This window comes from Callorhinus ursinus, unplaced genomic scaffold, assembly GCF_003265705.2.
Source record: "Callorhinus ursinus isolate GAN/ISIS: 27379988/994484 unplaced genomic scaffold, GSC_fseal_2.0 scaffold6, whole genome shotgun sequence".
In the NCBI taxonomy this organism is placed as follows: domain Eukaryota; kingdom Metazoa; phylum Chordata; class Mammalia; order Carnivora; family Otariidae; genus Callorhinus; species Callorhinus ursinus.
In genome coordinates, this window is record NW_027397068.1 from 17,703,468 (window position 1) to 17,724,152 (window position 20,685).

General features: G+C 39.7%; 1 protein-coding gene across 5 annotated transcripts in view; it reads right to left on the reverse strand.

Annotated features, from left to right (window-relative positions):
• GPR63 (G protein-coupled receptor 63) overlaps positions 1–20,685 on the reverse strand; it is a 244,894-nt gene that overhangs the window by 185,964 nt on the left and 38,245 nt on the right. For 2 of the 5 annotated variants that reach the window (XR_012378501.1, XR_012378500.1), the window contains exon 1: positions 17,535–17,663. The exons of 1 other annotated variant lie outside the window; for it this stretch is intronic. The gene's annotated coding sequence lies outside the window, so the exon portion shown is untranslated. Of the gene's footprint in view, positions 1–17,534; positions 17,673–20,685 lie in introns of those variants that run through there. 2 more of the 5 variants (XM_025860320.2, XM_073893658.1) reach the window with 2 other exon arrangements.

The window sequence follows — 20,685 nt, forward strand, 5'->3', positions numbered from 1 at the left end:
GACGCTTAAGCATCTGAGCCACCCAGGCGCCCCCACCCCAAACTGAATTTAAACCTGTTTCTCACTTCAAGATTCTGCACTATGATTCTGACATACCTTTGTTTCTCTTCCTCTGACCTTCACCACTCCAACTTCTGCCCCCTTTACTCAGAACACTGACTTTTAATAGTCTCCTTTCAGAACAAAAGAGATACAGCTTCTCTTGTTCTTTCACTGCTTCAAACATGTTAGAAGTCTATATATTCCTTCCTAGACCTTTCAGAAACAGTCCACTACAACCATGTCCAGTTTATTCCTATATCTCTAGATGCAACTATAACACAGCCTATTTGTTTTTCGTAACAACATTTTTCATGACTGTGACCGCCCCTGAGAACTCCAGCCAAGTCAAGTCAACAAAAATGTCAAGGGCCTCAACTATGTGCCAAGTACTGTGCTAGTTGATAGAGATTCATATGACATGCTATCTATCTACTAAAACCAAGAGGGAACAAATATGCCTGGATTATAGGCTCCTCTTTCTTCCTACATATATCTGGGAAATGTCACTGCCTAAGATGGTTCAAACATCTCTTGGCATAAGACAGCTTACCCCACCACCTTACCACCTCACCTCACCTGCAATGACTGGACATTACGTTCTCCTACAGTATCACAGAAATTACACAGAATGTACAATCAGAAGACCTAAATGATATCACCAGGGACCTCAAATAACCTCTCTATTGTATATATAATGGTCAACTGTATATCTTTTTTTTTTAAGACTGCTAAAATCATTGGTCCCTTGGTCCTGTCATAGAAGAATATAATTCATTACCACAGCAAATTCCAATAATGAACATAGGAGAAAATATGCAATTACTAAATTTTTTCATGAGTGGGAAGCTAGAAGATAACACAGGAGTAACAGCCCAGAATTAAAGATCATTCTGCTCCTAGTGTGCCATTTCAAAATAAGATTGCTGAAGAGCAGTGTTGACTCATCCTCAGAAATAATGGCAGATCTGTTTGACCTTGATTCACTGCCATCATCAAAATAATTCTGGTTAACTTGGGAAGATTCTGAAAAATCTAAAGGTCATACTTAAAAATACTTAGAGTTTAAAAATCTATGAAGTAAGATTTTAGTTTTAGTATTCAAAGTAGCCACAGATAAAGACAAAGAAAACATCAACAGAGTCATCATGTGACAATTGAAATTACCTTCACTTGCATATTCTGCCCTGATGTTCAGTCTTCCACCATGCTACCCATGTATTTTAAAGATTTTATTTTTAAGTAATCTCTACACCCAGTGCAGGGCTTGAATGCACAACCCCGACATCAAGAGTCGCATGCTCCACTGATTGAGCCAGCCAGGTATCCCTCTACCCATGTATTTTATACAAATCTTTGACATATAATTTTCAGCTTGACTTATACGCTTCTTTAAATTAATTTCCTTCTTTCCTTTAACAAATAGTTATTAAGCACCTGCTCTAAGCCAGCTTCTGACTAAGCACAGCATACTATGGAGAAAAAAACATATCTCCTGATCTTATGTAACTCACAAGTCTAGTGTGGAGACTCATTGTGATGGTTAATTTTATGTGTCAACTCCACTGGGACAGAGGGTGCCTGATTTAAACGTTATTTCTGGGTATGTTTATGATGGTGTTTCTGGATGAGATTAGCATTTGAATTGGTAGACAGAGCAAAGCAGACTATTCTCCCCAATGTGGTAGGGCATTATCCATCCATGGAAAGCCTGAATAAAACCAAAAGACAGTGGAAAACCAAAAGGCAGAGGATTTTGCACTCTGCTGACTGTTTGAGCTGAAACACCAATCTTCTGGGTGCCTGGGTGGCTCAGTCGGTTGAGCATCTGCCCTCGGCTCAGGTCATGACCCCAGGGTCCTGGGATCGAGTCCTGCATTGGGCACCCTGCTCAATGGGGAGCCTGCTTCTCCCTCTGCCTGCTGCTCTGCCTGCTCGTGCCCTCTCTCTCCCTCTCTGTGTCAAATAAATATAATCTTAAAAAAAAAAAAAAAAGAAACACCAATCATCTACCCTCAATTGATACTACGCTGGTCCTCTAGTTCGCAGAACCACACCCATCAGCTGTCCTGGGTCTCCAGTTTGCAGATGGCAGATCATAGGACATCTCCACCTATAATCGTATGAGTCAATTCCTTATAATAAATCACATGTATTTCCTATTGTCTGTTTCTCTGGAGAGCCCTGACTCATACCAAACACACACAAACACAAAATAACCAATGGAATATGTGTGCTGTGAAGGAAAACTCGGGATTCTCAAAGAGAAGAAAACAGAAAAAAACATAATTCTTCATTTACATGTGTCCATACATTCTTGCAACATCCTCTAAATCTCAGGTTCTGTGATAGTGTGATATTATCCACTATGATGAATCCAAAAGTACCAGGCTAAAGACTAGTATATTTTGGTTTTAAAGTTATCATTTATTTTGTATTCTGTTTTATTTTTTAGTGGTACGGGGCGGGAGAAAATAGGTCACAGGGAGTAAGAAGTAAAATAAAATAAAATAAAAACTAAAAGCAGGAATCTTTTACTGAAAGAATAAATAAAACTTTACAAAATGCATGTGGTCCTGAAAAAAGTTTTCTAAAACCAAATTTTTGACAAATAATTTTTTTAGGGGGTGTGCCCAAGCAAGGGCAGGGAGGGGCAGAGGGAGAGGGAGAGAGAATCTTGATCAGACCCCCTGCACTGAACGCGGAGCCCAGCACCAGAGATCCATCTCACAACTCTGAGATCATGACCTGAGCCAAAATCCAGACTCCACTGCTTAACTAACTGAGCCACCCAGGCACCCCTTGACAAATAATTTTAAATTCATGAAAATGGTTCTTGAAACCTAGCTGAAGGACTCTACTAAACCCTACCATAAAGCAGAATTCATGCATAAAAATGATTATCTCCTCAACCCAACCTTATTTCCATTTCTGTTATTTCTAAATTTAAATTTTCAATCAAGTTTGCTGTACATCCAACAATGGGAAAGGATCACTCTAAGCAAAATGTGTTACATAATTGTCATTCTAAATTCAAAGTACTGCATATCACCTCCCAACACCCACCCTGCTCCTCCCCTCCCAAAAAAAATCATGCCTAAGCAAACAAAAACAAAATTTTTTAAGATTTATTTATTTTATTTTAGAGAGAGAGAAAGCATGTGGAGGAGAGGGGCAATGGGAGAAGGAAAGAAAGAATCTCAAGCAGATTCCCCACTGAACACGGAGCTTCATCCTGGACCCTGAGATCATGACCTGAGCCGAAATCAAGAATCATACACTTAACCCACTGAGACACCTAGGCACCCCTCAGCAAACAAATTTTTTAAAGAAAATCTGCAATATCATTTTGAACCTTTAGAAATTAAAAAAAAAAAAAATCAAGGTGATAAAATGGTTATATTCTAATCTCCAAAGAACAATTTCTTATCATGCATCACAAAATCACAGGGAGAAAGGATTTGGGTTGTAGTGTTTGTTCGTTAGTGGATTCCCCACTGATAGTGTACCAGTGATGCTGCCATTCAGTACGGTGCTTGTTGCTAGTCCTTTAGTCCTCTGCTCAAAGATCACAGCATCAGTAAAAGCCCTGCAAGTTCACAAGGTGCTGACGCAACTGACATACGGCTGGTAAGACCAAGTACCCATAGGGAGCTCACTAGCCCAATGTCAACTGCACATACAGGAGTTAAAACTGCAATTCCTGGATTTCCCCTTACACACACACACACACACACACACACACACACACACACACAAAAGGGAGGAAGAAGAGCACTAAATATTCCTGTACAAACATCACTGCTTATAGTTATGTGGGGTTTTTCTAGTTGTATTATTCTTTATTCATGCCCACATCTCACTTGATTTCCCCAAGCAGACACAGCCTATGAAAGAAAGAGTGATGCCAGAAAGTTGTGCATGTGTGTGCATGTAGGTGTGTGTGTATTCAATATATATATTCAATAATGGCAAGAACCATTGCACTAGAATGGCCCAAAAGTAGAGTTTGCCTAATGGTTGATGAAACAAATGTAAAAATTCTTCTTATGTGCAAAATACTTTATTATGCTGGATTTGAGTAAAACATAGATTCTAGAAGGGACAGCATCCAGTGAAATGATCAATCCAAGTCTCAAGTTTATATTAGATAAATGAAAATTCCCTTTCTACAGGGCCACAAACTAAATGGATGCTTTATGTAATATGGCTTTTTGTATGAGTATTCTCTGTCTATTCATTAAAAAAAATTACCAGAGGGCGCCTGGGTGGCTCAGTTGGTTAAGCAACTGCCTTCGGCTCAGGTCATGATCCCAGAGTCCCGGGATCGAGTCCCGCATCGGGCTCCCTGTTCGGCGAGGAGCCTGCTTCTCCCTCTGACAGCCCCCCCGCCATGTACTCTCTCTCTCTCATTCTCGCTCTCTCAAATAAATAAATCTTTTTAAAAAAAATTACCAGAAAGATCTTTTCCTGGAACTTTATTCCAACTTAGAATCTAGATATGAGCAAAGATTTTACCAGAATAATGGGACACCTGGGTGGCTCAGCTGGTTGAGTGTTTGACTCTTGGTTTCAGCTCAGGTCATGATCTCACGGGTCACAAGATTGAGCCCCGCATCTGGCCCCACACTCAGCAGGGAGTCTGCTTGAAGATTCTCTCCCTCTAACCCTCCCCCCACTCACACACATGCACGCTCTCTCTCCCACTCTCTCTCAAATAAATAAATAAATCTTAAAAAAATAAAAAGACCTTACCACCATAAGATTCTAATATTCAGGCTTCAGAAATCATTTCTGTACTGGTGCCTCATTATGCAAGATGAGGAAAATTAGTAGGACAAAAAGATGGACTTTAAAACTCAGAATGCAAAAGAAAAATTATTTCATAAAAAGAACACAGAAAATAATAAAAGCTAACTTGATGGCATGGATAATTAGCACCTGATGAATGGAAGAATTATCCAAAGGTAATCAAGTTAATTACTTTACTCTTCTTTTTTTTTTGGCTTCATTTTATCACTGTATCTAAGTTTTTATAGCTAATCCACAGTAACTGAGTATAGAGAAATAAATGTAAAGTTCTTAAACTCCTTCGACTTTAACTGTTCATCACAACCAAGGCTGTGCCCACGCATATAACCCACGTAAGGTTAAAGGGAAAAAAAATGAGTATGTTATAATAACAAAAGGAAAAACTATATGCTTCTTAAAATATTTACCAAGATATAACCATCTGAAATAAGCACAGAATAATTACTCCTTTTCAAAAGTGAGCCACCCAGAAGAACGCTGCAGTTTGCCATCTTTCATTTGCTGCTTTTGAGAGTATAAATAAGGGCAACGTGGACCATGGGTGGCTTTTTAACTTTCCTTACTACCATTTTAAAGGCAAAACTCAGAAATCTGAAGAAACAGAGAACTAAACGTGACTGGCAGTGTTCTTCAAACTCAAAGATGTAACCAGGTATAACCAAATAATTTAAAAAAAGATGCCTACACTAACTCCCTAAGGAACAAAATACAAAACTAAAGTTAAAGTGACTGTAAACAAGATGAAGTTTACAGTTTTCAAAGAAAAAGTGTTAATACCAATATTTCAAATTTATCAGCAGAGGAAAATAAATTATAAAATTGGAGTTAAAGGGGGGAAAGTAAGCAGCTTGCCATCATATCTTGACACATTAGTGTCTGCTTTTTCTTTTTAAAAGCAAACCCCTATAGTGATTAGTTAGTTTAAATACTAAGCTGAAAAAAAAAAAGACATCCTATTTTGGACATGTCCACAATCTCAGAAACAAAATAGTTTCTTTAGTATAGTCTTATTTAAATCAAATTTTGAGTTGGGATTATAGGATTTGTCAGAAGACCCCAATAGTACCCAGGACTTCAAAGGACTACATTTGCTATGTTAGAGGTGAAACTCCTCCATGCCAAAAGAGCAAACAAAAAGAAAACTGCAGGTCTTGATCCTGATTTTAGATGGATGAGGGAAATAATTCCCCTAAGGATTTGTAACCACAAATTAGCACTAAGATTTAAAAACAAACAAACAAAAAAAAAAACAAAAAACAACAACAACCCTCAAGCAGAAATCTGATTTAAAATGTGCCCAGGTAAATACAGTGCCCAAGCTAGTAGCAGAAGCAAAATATATTTCCCCTCTGCAGGAACCCACCTTCAACCCAGGCCTGACACAATTACTACAACAAAATTCTAAAGAAAGTGAGCAGCTCATAGTCAAAATCACAAAACTTTGGGATGCCTGGGTGGTTCATCTGGCCAAGAGTCTGCCTTTGGCTCAGGTCATGATCTCAAGGTCCTGGGATCAAGCCCCACATTGAGCCCCAGGTCAATCCCCACACTGGACTCCCTGCTCAGCAGGATGTCTGCTTCTCCCTTTCCCTTTGCCCCTCCCCCTGCTCATGCTAACTCTCTCAAATAAATAAATGAAATCTTTTTTAAAAATCACAAGGGCGCCTGGGTGGCTCAGTCGTTAAGCGTCTGCCTTCAGCCCAGGTCATGATCCCAGGGTCCTGGGATCGAGTCCCGCATTGGGCTCCGTGCTCAGCGGGAGGCCTGCTTCTTCCTCTCCCACTCCCCCTGCTTGTGTTCCCTCCCTCGCTGTCTCTCTCTGTTGAAAAATAAATAAAATCTTTAAAAAAAAAAATCACAAAACCTTAAAATAATAAAAGCAACATGAGTGATTAATAAGCAGGGGAAGGGGCACCTGGGTGGCTCAGTTAAGCATCCGCCTTCCACTCAGGTCGTGATCCCAGGATCCTGGGATGGAGCTCTACAGCAGCTCCCTGCTCAGCAGGTAATCTGCTTCTTCTCCTGCACCAGTCCCCTACCTGGGCGCACACACTCTCTCTCTCTCTCAAATAAATAAAATCTCAAAAAAAAGAAGCAGGAGGAAAAAAGAAACTGATCCACCAAAAGACTTCAGTTATAGAAGTTATTAGAATATAAAATAAATAATAGTTGAAATTATGAGGAGATAAGCAAATGTGAAAAAGAAGCAAATAAAGTTCTAGAAATAAAAATACAATAACCAATATTAAAAACGAAATCAACAAAGTGAAATATTAGGCATAGCTGAAGTGAATTAGTAAAATGCAAGTTGAAACATAAATTTTCCCAAATGCAATCAAGAGATTAAAGAGAGAAGAGACAAGGAAGATAATATAGAAGGTCTAACAAACATACAATTAAGAGTTCCAGAAGGAGATCATTAAATTAATAGAGGAAATATTCAAGAGATAATAAATAGAGGTTTTCAGAATTCCTAAAAGATGCTAGTTCTCAAATGTAGTCTCTTTAATGCCAAGCAGATTTTTAATTCATACCCAGAAATATCAGACTGAAAATTCAGAAACGAGAGAGAGAGAGCAGGAGAATATCTTTAACAAGGAGAATATCCGAGTATCTTTAAAAGATCTTAGAAGGAACCAGAGGGGAAAGATGGATTCCCCCACAGAGGGGGGAAAAAAAATCGCTTGACTGCTTAATTCTCAATGGCAACAATAAACTTGAGAAGACAAAGGAATTCTATATTTTGATGTACACAAAGAAAATAACTGTCAAAATAGAACTCAATACCAAGAAGTCTCTTTCAAGAAACAAGGTGAAATAAAAGGACACACAAAAATCTCTCCATCTCTGTCTCCCTCTCTCACACACACACACTCAATAAAGGAATAGTAAAGCATGTACTTTGGGCAGAAAAAAATGGTCCCACATAGAAGGTCTGACATCCAAGAAGGAATGGTGAGAACAGATATTAATAAATACATGGTTAAACATAAAGATGCTGTATATAACAATAAAAGTAACATCTAACTTATGAGAGAAAAAAACAGGCTAGAACTAAAATACTCAATAGCAATAACACGTAAGCTGGAAGTGGGTATCATAAGAGTTAAAAAATTCTAAGGAATTTAAATTTTTTTTTTAAAAGGACAGTGTATTAGTCTGCTAGGGCTAACATAAAATACCGAAGACTGGTGGTTTAAACAACAGAAGTTTATTTTCTAATACTTCTAGAGGTTAGAAGTCCAAGACCAAGGTGCTGTCAGGGTTGGTTTCTGGTGAGACCTCTCATCCTGGCTTACAGACAGCCACTTTCTCACTGTGTCATCACATGACCCTTCCTCTGTGCAAGTGCAAAAGGGGGAAAGAGAGCTCGAATGTCTCTTCCTCTTTTTTATATGAACACCAATATTCTTGGATTAGGGGCACACCCCTATGACCTCATTTAACCTTAACTGTCTCCTTATAAATCCCATCTCCAAATAAAACCACGCTGGGGGATAGAGCTTCAACATACGAATTCTGGGGAGACACAATTCAGTCCATATCAGAAGGCAAAGATATTAACTTTAGACAATATTAATATGAGTATGCATAATAAAATTGGGTATTCCTAACCCTCAAAATAAAAAGAATACTAAACGGGCGCCTGGGTGGCTCACTCAGTTAAGTGTCTGCATTTGGCTCAGGTCATGATCTCAGGGTCTTGGGACCAAGCCCCGCATAGGGCTCCCTGCTCAGCAGGGAGCTTCAGTTTCTTCCTCTCCCTCTGCAGCAACCCCTGCTTGTGCACTCTCTCTCTCTCATTCTCTCTCAAATAAATAAATCTTAAAAACAAAAAATGGTAAAGAAAGTGGAAAATCAATCTATCCAAAAGAAAGCAACAAAGGAGAGGAGAAAGACACGAAAAAGTAAAATAGAAAATATGTCATAATATGAGAATAAATGAATCTGAATATAAAAGTCTTTATTCTAAATATAAAAAGACTATAAACTCTAAAGCAAAGATCCAGCTATGTTATTTGTTTATACAAGAGACATATCTAAAAACATTAGCTATATCAAGTTGATCATAGAGAACCCTCTATCATTTTATTAATATCAAAGAAAAAACATTAAGTCAAATACTGCTATTAGAGATTTAGAAGGTCATAAAAAGCTTAATTTACCATACAATATTTAAAAATCTAATCTTAAAAGCATCAATTACAAACCTCAAAATATGTAAAGCAAAGGTAAATTATCTAGAAGAAAATGACAAATCCATTATTATAATTTCTCAGTAAGTGAATGATCAAGGAGACTAAACTATCAATAAGGATAAAGAATATTTAAACAACACAGTTAAAACTTTAATCTTAGGAATACACATGGACCCACATGGAACAGTGCACCCAGAAACTAGAGAATACACGTTATTTTCAAGTTACACATGGAACATTTATTAAAATGAGAACATTTGTGCTAGCCCATGAAGCTTACATCAAAAAGCATCAAAGAACTGGTATGATAGAGACCACATGCTCTGACCACATTACAAGTAGGTCAGAAATCAGCAGCAACAACTAAGTATGTTTAGAAATTAGAAACAAGAAATCACAGCAAATAGCACTGTATGATAACAAAAAACACTATATAAGAATTTCTGATAAGCAGCTAATATAGTGATTCAAGGGAAATTAACTGTCCTCTAATAAGGCAAGATTCACAGCTTAATCAGCTAAGCACCCAACCTAAGAAATTAGAAAAATAGCAGAATAAACTTGAAAACAAAGAAGAAAGAAAATAGAGCAAGAATGAAAAAGTTGGAAAACAAGCATATAACAGAGATGATCGGCAATGCCAAAACCTGGTTCTTTGGACAGATTAAGAGAAATTATATACCTCAGGATTGAAGGAGACAGAACTTAGCACATCAGGAGCTTTAAAAAATTGGGACATATCACAGATGCATCAATGATTAAATAGATAAAAGAATATGATGGAAAACTTTATGATAATAGTTTGTGCTTTTGAAAACCTAGTTACAATGACAAATGTTCCTTAAAGAGTAGAATGGATAAATTATAGAATTCATACACTAAAACACGAACAAAAATGAAAACAAATTATGGCTATGAACATTGACAAATCTCAAAAATATAACAGTGAACAAATAAGCAAGAAGAAAAGTGTATGTAATGTATAATTCCCTTTGTATAAAGTCCAAAAATAACCTGTACTAAAGAATATGCTGCTTTAGGGATAAAGCAAGCATTGCCATTGGGTGGGGAATGAGGAAACAGAGGGATTCTAGGTATATCATACTTTTTAATCTTGGTAGTAGAGCATGGGTATTCAATTTTTTTTAACTTACAAATATGTTTCATGCACTTTTATATGTACAATGTACTTCACAATAAATGTTCTTTTCCCATGGAAACTGAACATTCACATGATCTCCTGAAAAAAATTTACCTATTCAATCTTTACATGCCTGTGACATTCCATGCCAAAATACAAAGACATGGTTCTTGTTCTTTGAGATATTACAGTGGGAAATGATACTACCCTAAACAAAAAATTCATGTTGAAGTACGTACTAAGGGAATGGAGAACCTCAGTCCAGCTCGCAGAAATGAGGAAAGCAGATTATTTCACAGTGGAGAAAACAATGTCTGAAAAAAGAATAACTGGCCCAGAAAATATGTTTGGTGTGTATGTGTTTACTTTCTCTTTCCTTTTACATCCAGGACCAAATTCTAAAAATGAAAAATATGCATGAAAATGCAAATGTGACTCTGCATTCATTAGGGTCATGTTTGATGGCTAAATATAACTATGGTCATAAAAATGAAGGCGAGAATTGCTCTCTATGTTTAACCATCCATCTTTAAGTTTCCACACATGACCTTTTCCTGGTTTCTGCCCCTTTTTATCTCTAGTTTTGTTCCTAGAAGTGACTATGTTTCTGTGATAGCCAGAGTGATACTTACCTGGTTTCAAAAGGTAATTTCTGGTTAAGATGAGTTTTTCTATTAATGACAGAATGGGAGAAAGATACAGATAAAATATAGGTATACAGAAATAGACCCATTTACACAGACTTTTAAGAGTCCCAGAGTTGGCAGCAAAGGACAGGAAACAGAACATTTTTAAATCTTAGAGATGATTACACAGAAAACAATATCTACTCCTTCTACCATACAGCAATTGTGTATGCGTCAGTATATGTGGGCAGCAGGTCAGATGGTAATATAGCAAGGAGACTGAAAATGAAAATGGAGAACATTCTCAGGCACATTCCAACTGCTGTACCTGTTTAGGTAAAAATAGCATTTATAGCTATGACTGAGCACTAGTGAATGATTTGGAGTGGAGGCTGGACCTTATAGTTGAGTCCTTAGAAATATCTAGGGTTATTTCATTTGAATAAAGCCCTAGTCATTCATGTCTGGGTTCAAATCCTATCTGACTTGAGCATTTCATATTACACTGACAAAAAAAAAAAACTGCAGAAGATAATGAAGGAAAAGTATAACCAAGTCTATAGATTAGATATTGAGAATAATTAAGTGCCTTAAGGTCAACAAAAAACATCAATGCCCTTTACCCCCACCAAAAAAAATCTACTTCTAGGGCTTTACTCAAACGGATAATCACAGATGTGTACAAAAAACTGAGCTATAAGATATTTACTGCTGTATAGTTGCAAAAAACAAAAAAGGAAAACCTGTCTGATATTATGGCATATCGCCAATAAACTGTTACATTCATAGACTACAATACTATTCAGTATTCAAAATATGTTATGAAAGATCATTCCATGATTTGCAGTGTGGTTCATCCTTGTGTGAAAATTAAGAAGAAATATATGCTGGGGTGCCTGAGTGGCTCAGTTGGTTAAGCCTCCAACTCTTGATTTTGGCTTAGCTCATGACCTCGAGGACGTGAGATAGAGCCCCACTTCGGGCTCCATGCTGGGTGTGGAGCCTGCTTATTCTCTCTCTCTACCCCTCCACCCCCAAAAATAAGATAAAATAAAAATTCTAAAATTAAAATTAAAAAAGAAATATATGGTACAATATCATTTTTAGAAACTGAAATATTACAGTATTTTTCTATATTATATAAAAATATACAACAAAATGTTAACAATTGTTATCTGTGGGCATAATTTTCTTTTTCTGTTTTTTTTGTTTGTTTTTTTGGTTTGGGGTTCTTTTGGTTTTTTTGTTGGTCTGGATTTTCTAAATTTTCTATAACGAACATGTGTCACTTCCATCGTAAGAAAAAAATATCTATTATAGCATAAGGATAAAGAATAAAGATTTGAAACCTTACAATAGCAACTACTTATAAAATATGGAAACAAAAATGAGAAGTTCCCAACATCACTACACCTCTCTGTAGGAACAAATTTACCCAAAGCCTATTATGGAAAATGGGGGAGCTTCAAATCCCAAATTCCTCTCATGAAAGAGCTCAATATTTCAAAAAAAGGAAAAATGTCTGAAGAAGTATTGAATGGCAACCAGCTGAAAGAATTAAAGAACAGACTTCCTGCTACTGCTGGACAGTATAAAACTTCAGAAGGTTTGGGCAAAGTTTATCAAAATGGGGCAGGAAGATGGCCTACTTCACATCCTGCCTGGAGGTAATGGCAAAAATAAGCTAAAATGATGAAAAGAATGGGTTTTTATTACAAGTACACATTTAGAGTTGTGTCCAAAATGCCCTCTGGAAGGCAATGGATGCTATGCCTGGATTAGTCCCCTTTCCACTCCACCTCCCTTTGAATCTGTATTCTCCCAGGACCAACTTAGATCAAAAAACCTGTAGCAGACACCCTCAGCCAGAGACCGTACTGAACACCCGACATAAACAAATGTTAACTGATTCTTAGGGAACTTTCCGTTGAAACTCTTGTTGTGATCCAAACTTCAAGCATCTTTAAATGCCTGCAAATGTTCTTTCTCTAAAATTAAAAAAAAAAAAAAAAAAAAACAGGGCGCCTGGGTGGCTCAGTTGGTTAAGCGACTGCCTTTGGCTCAGGTCGTGGTCCTGGAGTCCCGGGATCGAGTCCCACATTGGGCTCCCTGCTCATCGGGAAGTCTGCTTCTCCCTCTGACCCTCTTCCCTCTCGTGCTCTCTATCTCTCATTCTCTCTCTCTCAAATAAATAAAATCTTTAAAAAAATAAAATAAAAAATTAAATTAAATTAAAAAAACCAAAAAAAAAAAAAAACCAGGAAGAGGTGACAGTACCTCCCTTTGGAAGGTAACAGAACAAAGAATCATGTCCCTTCTGCACCACCTCCTCAAGGCAGAACATTAGAGTTCCCACATAAAACATTTTGCCTAAATTATTTTTTAAATGCTTTAATGATACAGACAGGACTTAGTCAGTTGAGAGAAAAGAAACTAATGAAGCAGCTTTGGTCAAAAACCCCAAATGGTATGTAAAACTTATGGTTAAAATGACACATAAGGGTTTCAACTGAAAATTATCTAAGAATTGAGGAACATATATGCCAGGTGATTGGTTACTTGTACAGTACCTGGCTGGGGATGTTTTTCAATCTAAACTGGGACTAAGAGAATATAATTTCTTTAGAATTATCACTCAAAGGAAATGCTGACAATAACAGTGTTATTATTAATTTCAATAGGTGACCACTAGATTACCCTCCTAACTGCAAATATACACTCTTTTGCCCAAGGTTTGAAAGCTATGTTAAAATCCAACCTTCCCAACTCTTCCTTACATTTTTAATAAACATGAATGTGCTTTCCAGTCTATTAAGCTAGAGTTTCATGCCTGAATTTCCTAAATCTTCTGTCATACAGACAGAAATGAGAACAAATTACTTTTACCAATCCTGTCCGAATTTGCCAGCATAGAGGCTAAAAGGCACTTATCCTATATGTCAAACTCAAAGACTGAAACAGCTCACTGTCAACTTCAAAAACCATTTTTTACAAGCATGGCACACTGCCTCAAGCCAACTAAACATGAAAGCATGTTGGGCTGCCCAAACTGCAAATTATTTGGAATGTTCTCCATGTTTTGTGGTTACAAAAGTACCTATTTTGTGGATCATCCAGTTAAAATTAGGGCCATATCTGACCTTCAAACAAAAAATTCCCAGGAAACTGAAACTATAACTGACCAAGATCCCATCAGTTCTGAAAGGCTTTGGTGTGATCTCAGGCTCATAATCAAATATCTCAAATGTTACTTTTTGAAAGCCAAAGAGACACAACATAAACTCAATGAAACACATTACTGTCTGTTTCGAGTGAACACGAAGAACTCACCCTAAGATACACCTCATAGTTGCAAAAAAGGAATAAAAGTGCCACCTGCAACAAAGTAAAGGGTATTTGTGGCAAATATAAACACATATAAAAAAATGCCTAGCAAATAAAGCAAAAATCAGTCTAAAAGATTATTTCACTTCATTTCTAATTTTCATACACATATGTTAGAATGTAGCAGTTTCAGCTGTGGAATGTGGTAAGAAATACTCCAAAGCTTTGCTTGTAGTGATTAGAGCACTGTATCATAGCTATTATTTACCCAAGCATTAATGGATACCTCTTTCAAACCAAATACTTATTTAGGACATCATTCACAAATTGGAGTACCACAACTTCCCAAAGTTTGCCTCCCATGCCTTCAAGATCTATTAAGTCTCAGAACTTCGGAGAATGCCCTGAAGGTCATTTTTGAAGTGTTAAAAAAGAAAACATCATATTGACAAGCTAATTTTTTCCCAGGGATTCCTCTACTGAAGATAAATTACTGAAGCATGAGAAATGCCGGCATTTCAATCATCCAGGTTCAATCATTCAGGTTCAATCATCCACTGATGGGATACTTCAGTCCATTTTAATAAACATGTGGTTAAGATCATTGGCATATGGCCCCCTGGTACGAGACTTGTGCAAGAACAAGAACACGTGGGAAAACACAGTATTTTTTAACTTAACTGATGTTGATGAAATTGATGAAAATGCTAAAGAGATAGCAAGCCTTAACAGGAACTATTTTTAGCTTCTGATCTCTTAGACCTGTGTTTCTAGTGCATGTATATTATCAAGTCCCTATATAGTTTTCCCTGTTACAGATATAGATATATAAATATGTATGTATAGATATAGACAGATGATGTGTGTGCATGTGTGTGTAATATATATATTTAGTTTTAAAAAGAATAATTCAGGGGGCGCCTGGGTGGCTCAGTCGTTAAGCGTCTGCCTTCAGTTCAGGTCATGGTCCCAGGGTCCTGGGATTGAGCCCCTCATCGGGCTCCCTGCTTGGCAGGGAGCCTGCTTCTCCCTCTCCCACTCCCCCTGCTTGTGTTCCCCCTCTCGCTGTATCTCTGTCAAATAAATAAATGAAATCTTAAAAAAATAAAAAAAAAAAAAAAAAAAAAGAGAGTAATTCAGGGGCACCTGGCTGGCTGAGTAGGTAGAGCATGCAACTCTTGATCTCGGGGTGGTGAGTTCAAGCCCCACATCTGGAGTAAAGATTACTTAAAAAAAAAAGCATATCCATAAAACAATCATTTCAAATCAAATAAACCATATACAAAATCTCAAAATTGCTAAATTTCCTAGAAAATTGTATATTCTAGGAACTAAGTCCTATCTACCTTAGAACCCCAAATTCTCATTGAATGCAGTACTTTCTTGTCTGGACTCCAGCAAACTTAAGGTAAAACGATAACCGCAGGGAGGATTTTAAGTATGTGACTTTTTCTAAGCAAATTTTTTTCCAAGAACGGTCAGTGTGCTGCAAATTTTCAGAAAACGCTTGGACAGCGAGTTATTTTTTCTTTAAGTTTCAGTTCTGGTATGTTTGACAGCAGAGTGATTAAAATTTTGCTCAGAGGTGAAAATCTATATCCCAAACAAAATGTCATAATATTAATGGTTATTCTGTAATGGTTTCCTTTCTTTTTTTTTTTTTAAGATTTTATTTATTTATTTGAGAGAGAGAGAATGAGATAGAGAGCATGAGAGGGGGGAGGGTCAGAGGGAGAAGCAGACTCCCTGCTGAGCAGGGAGCCCAATGTGGGACTCGATCCCCGGACTCCAGGATCATGACCGGAGCCGAAGGCAGTCGCTTAACCAACTGAGCCACCCAGGCGCCCGTAATGGTTTCCTTTCAAAACTTCCTCACTACAAATGTTTCCTACAATACCCCCTCTCTATTTTGAGAATATTTTTTTCACACAGAGACTACACATAAAGCATATAACTGAGAATTTAAATACTTATGATATTCTTTTCTTTAAACAAGCTCCCACATTCTGTTTAAAATAATCTGGATGATGTAATCAATTATGTCACTAAAACTCTGGCTATGCAATACTTCACAAAATATAGGGACTTTTCATCAGTACCTTTGATTTGCAGCTGACGCCAGATGTGTGCACTGTGAGTGGAGAGAACAGAAACAGGATTAGACAGGTGTGGCAGAGACCTGGGGGTGTGAGAAAATGGGCTTCCTTCACCTACAGGACACATGAAAAAAGAAAACTTACCCATTTGTGTAATAAATGTACTCATATATTAGGTTCCATCAAATAATTACACATATTACATACCTCATCCAAGGGTAAAACTGTCTGAAGTAATGTCAGATTATGCAAGAAACATCAGGTTGCTTTTTTTATGATTCTTAGAAATACTACCCTTAAAATTAGTTGGAGCCTTTTAATCTAAGACATAATGAAAACCATATTCACCAATAAACAAACAAAGAGGAAATCCTATCTTAAAACGGTACAGTTAAAATCTCACCTTGTCTCACCGAAAAAAACTGCATACCTACTACGGGGGATACCTGTATTCCGTAAGTGTCCTGACCAAGTCTAAATATCTAATCAGAGACTACAGGATCACTTTGAAATTTTGGGTCAGCCCCAGGGGACATATCATAAACATATCTGGGGAGGGGGTCTTGTGTGTGTGTGTGTGTGTGTGTGTGTGTGTGTTTATGTGTGTGTTCAGCACCCTGAACCTCAGGGATATTAAAGAGAGAGAGAGAGAGAGAGAGAGAGAGAGAGAATGTTTCCCAAAAGGGGCGGGGAAGAGAGGACTTAAAATCAGGGCGACGCCGAAAACCGACCAGGGCTGAAAGACAGACACACAGCGCCGCAAGCTCACCCACATGTAAGAGGCGAGCTCTCAAACTGTTGCAGCTCGCAGAGAGCCTCCCGACTTGGGCAAACGAGGTGAATTTCACCCCTAAATAGGGAAGAGAGCACAGTGTAAAAGTTCAAGAGGATTCCATCCCCTTTCTCTCACTCCCGACACTTAGCTTCTGGAGGAGAAAGCCCCGCAGAGAAAAAGCCGGCGCTGGGTGCCAACCTGCAGCCGCCCAGTTTCCTAGAAGGCCTAACTGCTCCAGCGGGCAGGGGATGGCGACAGGGGGCGTCGGAAAGCGAGGCGGGCGGCACCCCGGGAAACCGAGTCCCGACCGGGCCCCCACCGTGCGGCGCGGGCTGCCGAAATCACTCAAGTCCAGCCGCAAAACCTTCCCGAAAACCCGAGCTTCTTCTGCACAACTTCGGTCTAACCAGCTCCTTCTCCGCCACACACTCCGCCCAACAGCACAGCCTCCCCAACGCGGCGGACCGAAGCGCTCCCCGCGGGCGGCTACCTGTCCGGGGGGCCAAGGACCCCAAGTCTCACCTCATACAAAGGGCTGCGCGCGGGCGCCTGCAGAAGAACCCAGGGAGCATGGCCCCATCCAGTCCCTCCCGGAACTTTCCTGACATAGCACTTCTCTCTGCTGCAGAAAAACGACGCTTCGAGGCTGAGGAGGAAGCGGAGGAGGAGGCGGCGGCGGCGGCGGCGGCGGCGGCGGCGGCGGCGGCGGCGGCGGGAGCTGGAGCAGAAAGTGAGGAGCATCGCGGGCGAGCGCCGCCGCCTCCCAATCTGCCGAGGGGTTCCCGCCCCCAGGGTAACCAAAGCTCCCTCTTAAAGGCGCCCGCCGCGTTTTAGGACGCGAGGTGAGGGGGAGAAGGGGAGAGGGGGCGGAGGCAAATAAAGAGGGAGGGGGCAAGCTGAGACGGAGCGATTCCGGAGGCCACCGTCCAGGCTGCTCCCGGGCTGCCGCGCTCGCCCGTTTCCGGCTGCTTCCCCCACTCTCCGCCAGGTCTGGTTACCCCTCCGCCTGGGCAAAGGCAGCACAAGTGCTGGGACCCGGCACCGGGGCGCCGCTCTCGCCGTTGGCTTGCGCCAGGATTGCCCCTGGAACTTCGCCCAGTCTCCTCACCGCCCCCATCCTTTTTGGGTCCTGTCTTCCTGCCCACACCGCAGCGCCGCCGTCGCCCGCGCCCCCAAAGCCCTTGCGCGCCGCTGGCTACTGCCCAGTGGAATTGCGTTTCCTCGCGTGGGTCTCGCATATTCTTCCTCTATCTCCCACACAGTGATGAGGGTCTCCCCAGGAGCGCTGGAGATTGAAATAACTAAAGGCCACTGGGAGGCCCCTAGACTGATCCCTGAAAGTGTCAGTGGTGTAGGGCATGGGAGATTTGCCAAATGTCCTGCTTTACCCTGTGCTCGGTTCTCCGATGGCTAATTGCCAGATGGCCTCCAGGTGGATTTCTTAACTGTGGACTTTGACTTTCATCAACAGAGATTGGCTGTAAAGATCCCCAAATGAACTCAGGAGGACCCTCCAGAAAAGTTACCATCTTAAGATCTAAATGATGCCGGGAAATGCTGCTTTCAAGTAACAGTGATACTGTTTTCCTAGCTATCATCATTTGTGATCTCTGCTGAGACCACAGTGAGGTATGCGCAGTGGGGAGATGCCACAGAGACACACTGCATCAGCAGCCATCAACACGTTAGGAACGGACCACAGTCACAGTGGGTGTGGGCAGCAGAGGGCTTGTTTTTCTACCTCATGGCTCCAATTCTTACTTCTTGGTACTGTGGGGCTTCAAGATAGGCTGTCATTTGTACCCTGCACAGTGTCCTTTGGCTGAGGTGGAAACGGGTTAAGATCCAGTGGGGGCTTACAAAGAACTGCCTCCCAGGGGGGGTGGGCTCAGAGGGAGTGGTAGATTCTAATTCACACAAAAGTACTGGCATAGTTGCCTGAGAATGGACCTCAGTCCTACCATCTGCAGCTGTATAGCAAGCACATGCTGATTTGTGGAGGAAGAGGGCAGGGAGACAATGTGCAAAAGGTTGGAGCAATTTCTCTTACAATGTGGAGAAGAAATAAGCCTTTGGCTCTATAAAAGCAGATGTGGTCCTTCCTGGAGCAAATAGGAAGATGAGAGAGGAGGATGGCAGTGAACAAGAGGAAGGATATCTTTCTATTATGATACATTCCTATATAGTCAGAAAAATGGAGGTAATAGGTACCCAACTCAAAGTGACTCAAGAAAACCTACAGTGGAGGAGGTTGGAATGTATTGGCTCATATGCTTAAAATCCCAAGAGTAGATCTGGTAAAAAAAAAAAAAAAAAAAAAGAAGGAAGAAGAAGAAGAATTATTATTTTTTTGAATCTTTTTTTTTTCCTCCAGATGATCAAAGAATGTTAGGACTCCATTTCTCTCCATATTGTGCTGTGCTTTCATTGTACAGGTTTTATTTTCTCTAATCAGGGCCTAGATTGACAGCCCCAGGCTTACTTTCTCCTCCAGCCTCCTTAGCAACTGATCCCATTAGCAAGAGAGCAGGCCAAAGAATGAGTCTTATTGGACTAACTTGGACCCTACTCCCATCTCTGAACTGAGCATTGTAACAATGGGTTTAAATATGCACTGCAGGTTGGGGGTCACTTGACTGTCTGAAAAAGATCAAGGGAGATAGCTTTAGTGCCCCCCGCCCTGTACACCTAAACCATATGAACTGAGTGGAAGAGAGGAGAGGTTCCCAAAAGGAAAATTAGTTTTCCTAATAAAGAGAAAATGAATGTTGAGTAAGTAAGACCATAGATCTTAGATCCCCCCCGTTCCCCACCACACACACACACACAGCACCAAAGGGACTGACTACCTCTCTGGCTTCTCCACCAATAGCCTCAGGACCAGGAGAATGCCAATGGTCTTGGGGTTACAGTTAGCCACATTCTTTGGCCTCAGAAGCCCTGGGAAGGTGCTCAGTAATATTTCACAACCACTTGCAAACAAACAGTATCTAAAATGTAATTGTATTCAATCATTTTTTTTCCTAAATCATGATACCTCTGCTTCTACATGCCCCCAACTCCACATTCCTTATTAAGCTTTGTGTTATTATATAATCCATTCAACCGGATAAGAGCCCATGGAAATGTCTTGTTACCTATACAGTGTGATCATTCAACTGGAGAAAGAAATGAGGCCTATAAATAATCATATTTCAGTATGCAAGTGACACAGGGCCCAACTTCATTTTTAACTCCAATGAGTTCTTCTTTAATCTTTTCAGACAGCACAGGAGTTTATATTTTGCCTACCAAAAATGCCAGTTTCAGGCTTTTTCTTCCTGCACAAGAACTTTTCTTGTAGTTGCTCACAAAAGTGTTTCTTATTTTCTTCCTTCATTCCTCTATTTTATAGAAGTGTGTATGTATCATAGAAAAATAGACTTAACCTGGAGGAGACTTTCGAATGAAGCTAAAGCAGCCCCCTTTATTTCATGGAAGAAATGAAAGCTCAGAGATTGACTTGTCTAGGGTTGTACAGCTATTTGGCATCTGTGATGTGCCCAGCTCTGTGCTCGGCATTGCAAAAAGTACGGAAACAGAAGCATACGACATGGCCACTATCCTCAAAGAAGTTAAATTTAGTCAAGGAGACATTAACCTTCTAAGATATTAGAAGACAATTATAGAGAAT